This window comes from Podarcis erhardii, assembly GCF_964252035.2.
Source record: "Podarcis erhardii genome assembly, chromosome: 2".
Classification (NCBI taxonomy): Eukaryota; Metazoa; Chordata; class Lepidosauria; order Squamata; family Lacertidae; genus Podarcis; species Podarcis erhardii.
In genome coordinates this window covers 66,754,798-66,759,164 of record NC_138498.1, presented here as the reverse complement: position 1 = coordinate 66,759,164, position 4,367 = coordinate 66,754,798, and positions in this window count along the sequence as shown.

Below are 4,367 nucleotides of genomic sequence, written 5' to 3'. Positions count from 1 at the left end.
CTTTTCCTCCTCTCTCATATCTTCATCATTCCTAAATCTGAAAAAAAATAAAATGTTTTCAACCATATTTGTGAAAGGTTTTTCTAAATTTAGAATTTGATTGCAAAATAGGATTTCTTTGATGAAGAGCATGCTCTGTTTTGAAATATTGCTGGGCAGCAGCTGCACTGAAGCACAACTCAGTCAAAAGCGCTCTGCCATATATTGTGTCTATTTAAAACAACAAAGAAAGAAAGAAAGAAAGAAAGAAAGGAAGGATAAGCAGTACCCGACCAAGGTAGATAAGCCGTCCTTTGCAACATGTAAAGCCCTGTCAAATTAATTTATGTTGAATTCAATTAAAACATGAAAGGGTACCTGTCCATGCATTATTGACATTGTATGAAGTTAACTCCCTAATGTGACCATTGGAAAGAACCACCATAAAACCTTGTACTTCCTAAATTATCTCATAGGTAAAGGTAAAGGTAAAGGTACCCCTGCCCGTACGGGCCAGTCGTGACCGACTCTAGGGTTGCGCGCTCATCTCGCTCAAGAGGCCGGGAGCCAGCGCCGTCCGAAGACACTTCCAGGTCACGTGGCCAGTGTGACGAAGCTGCAACTGGCGAGCCAGCACTAGTGCCGCACACGGAGACGCTGTTTACCTTCCCGCTATAAAGTGGTACCTATTTATCTACTTGCACTTAGGGGTGCTTTTGAACTGCTAGGTGGGCAGGGGCTGGGACCGAACGATGGGAGCTCACCCCGCCACGGGGATTCGAACCGCCGACCTTACGATCAGCAAGTCCTAGGCATTGAGGTTTTACCCACAGCGCCACCCGCGTCCCAAATAATCTCATAGATGTCTACTAACTAACAAAATGTGACCAATTAATAGACAATAACTGTTGGGATTCACAGGCTGCTGTGTAAGTAAGTCTGCAGGCTTCAGTTTGCTAGTTGATGCAACAGGCTGATGCAATACTCTCTGTGGAGGTGCTGGGTCAGAATGACTCAGCAGTAATGTGCTGACAGTTGATTGGCTGTCACCGGTTTAAAAGGGAAGCCTGTCCAGTAGTTGGTGTGGTGTAGAGGAGTGTCTTCCTTTTGCCTCAAGGTGCAGCCAGGTACTCTGTCTGATTATATGAACTGCTTCTGTAGATATTTGTATATATATTTAGCTCACAATAAATAATTACTGCACTAAAGAACCTGGGACTCTGAGCGTTCTGCTAAAAGCGCCACGAGGAATTCGCGACAATAACATCAATGCCTGTCAGCCAGCCAAGACATAAAGGTGGTGTGAATATGTGCTCACCTATTTTTTAATTTTTTTTTAATGCTTTCAAGACCTTAGAAGACCCAGATGTTTGGGACAATGGGAGTTTTAGTTCAAAATGTCTGGCAGGCATCAGGTTGGAGAAGGCTGATTTAAAGGGAAACAATGGGATATTTCTTTAGTAGCTCTGAGGCAGGCATGGGCAAACTCAGCCCTTCAGATGTTTTGGGACTACAACTCCCATCATCCCTGACCACTGGTCCTGTTAGCTAGGGATGATGGAAATTGTAGTCCCAAAACATATGGAGGGCCGAGTTTGCCTATGCCTGCTCTGAATCATCCATAGTACTAGCTAGGTTAAACAAACCACCCATTTGACCTTGTGCAGTAGTTTTTAAAGGTTTTTGTTTTACATTTAACAAGGAGTGGCTATTGTGGTGAGGTAGCAACACGGTGTCACCCTCCTGACAGTGACTTTGCTGCCACTTGCCAGAATAGTGCAAGGGCACCACGGCGGCAAGGTTGATGCTGCATGGGAATACCAGCAGAAACACCATATTTGTTCAGATGATGCACTCATGCAACCCTGACCTCACCTATATCCTGCCTTCACATTGTCTCAGTAAGCAGTAGCAACATTGCTGTTGGGCAGTGCAACATCATCCCAGTGTGCTGACCACACCCATCAATCTAAAGTAATGATAATTTTTTAACCATTCCAAATTTGGTTTAAGTTTTTAGCTCTCATTTTCATTTAGCTTGGCAGTATCTGCTGTGCAACATGAAGAACCAAGAACTAGAAATAATACATTGATTTTGTCATCTATGATGTAGATTCTGTGTAGCGATGTATATGGTTTCACAGTTATCTGTGTGTTTACAATATTAAGATACTTCTCAGAGTTTCACAGACCACACCAAGACCAATAATAAAACTGGCCATTTCTATGCATCATGCTTCAAGTTAATCATGGAGAATCAGCACAAATTCAACTTCCCGTAAGTCTCCACACGGCCCATTAACCATAGCAAGAAAGATGGCAGTGCTATATTTATCTGCTGAAAAGAAGAAGAAGATAGCATTTGTGTCTTGAATAGCAAATAGCAAATAAATTGTTTGGTTTAATTTGAAATGTATTTAGATTATGGAGCATATATTTCCAATGGCTGTTTTGTATTTACAGCGTGGCTGTCTAGTTATACGGCAGCAGTATAATTGTTTGCCTGCTGAGAATGATAGCAGCAAAGTTACTTTGGGTACCATTACAGCTAATTATAGTCTTGCTTTGGAATTTAAGGGCTCTCCTGCAAGGCTCCCTTCTTGCCATTTACACACAATGGACATGAATGTATTTTGACTGCTGCGTGTAATTCTAGTGATTGAGTTCCTGTAATGCCACTTCTAGAAGCAAAGCACTGAAATTTATTGTCAGGCTTTGTTGCCAGAAATGTATTCCAAGTTACTGGAATCCAAATGGAACCTGAAGAGATTATTCCACAAATGATACAATGTGCCTATCATTTCCCAAGATCCAGAAGGTCAATGCATTCCCAGGTGACTCTTTCTGCACCTGGTCCTTGTTTTATGTAGACAATGTTCTTCATCGTAATGTCATGCTTACATTTCTGCAACTGGGTTGCTTTTGTGTGGTTGGAAATATATAATTGTGAACTTTTAAAATATGAAACGATGTCTGTAGTCTGCACTAGGCATGCAAACAACTTGAATGCACTGCCTTCTCACATAGCACCATCCCTGTTCCCCTAGCCATTCCTGTTTTACACTGTAGAATAATAGGAATGTGGCTTATACTGAGTCAGACCATTTGTCTATCTAGCACAATATTGTCTACACTGACTGGCAACAACTCTCTGGGGTTTCACACAATGGATCATCCCAAACCCCACCTGCAGATGCCAAGGACTGAACCAGGGGCATTCTAGATGAGCCATTACTGAGCTTTGGCCCTTCCACCATATGTTGCTGCGTCTACCACAATGTCAACATTAAAAACACAAGGATTGTTTCCCATTTTATAGCAGTTATGGAAGTAGATGCTAGCACAAAAAGCCCTATGAGTAAGCAAACATGCAAAAACCGAAGTGCACAATTCCTTTACCTGAGGGACTGAAGCACTTTTACCAAAGCAGACATCTCAAGCAGTAGAGGAATATCAGTCCCAATGAAAAAAATTGACAAATGTGAAAGAGACTCCCCTAAGCTAGCTACTTTTCTACCACAGCTCACAGCTCAGATGATTCAGCCAGAGGAAGAAATGAACTGCACAGAAACTTGTGTTGTGTTGTTTTTTAAAAAACCCTCAATGGTATTTTCAAAGGAGGGTATTAAAAATGTATGAATAACTATGAGCATGCAAGAATGCTCAGTATCAATTGTATCACTATTTTAATGCTGGTTTCTGTTTGCTTGGAGGCAGGAAGGCTTTCTTTAATGCTGGATTCCAACCAGAAGCAGTAATTCCAACATTTTGCGTATAGCCTTAAAGGGGGGTGGGCTGCCTTCTCAATTAAAAATGTACTTCATCCTTTATGCAGCCCAATAAAATAACATGATCCAAGGGAGATGGGACATACAAATATATTGTAAATAAGTGATTTGGAGGATGCCATCCACAGACAAATTTTGCAGGAGGCTCTGACCATTTAAGTACAAACCTAACACACCACGTGATAAGTGTTGGGCAGCTTCACAGTCTGTATCTATTTCCTGAGGTGCATAAAATATCTCAGTGGGCCAGAGGTTGCCTAGCTTTTGCAATTCCCATTTCTTCCAAGTTGACCCTTTATAAAATAATTTATTTCTAATGAATAAGTTGCTTTATTCTTTATTGCTTTAGATACTCCAAGTATTTATTTTTTTAAGAGCTCTTTTCTTTAGCTCACCTCAGCAGCCCCCAGAGTAACAAAACAGACTTCTAAAAAGGGACTTGGTGATGTGCAGGTTTCTCACATAAAGCCCCACGGCCTCACAGCTCTCCCATCATTCAGAAAGTCATGCATGATTTCGGCTGAGGCACTGAGCAAAGCAAAGTACATGACTGAAACTCTATACTTCACCAGGCACACCTCATTTACTCCACTGACAGTC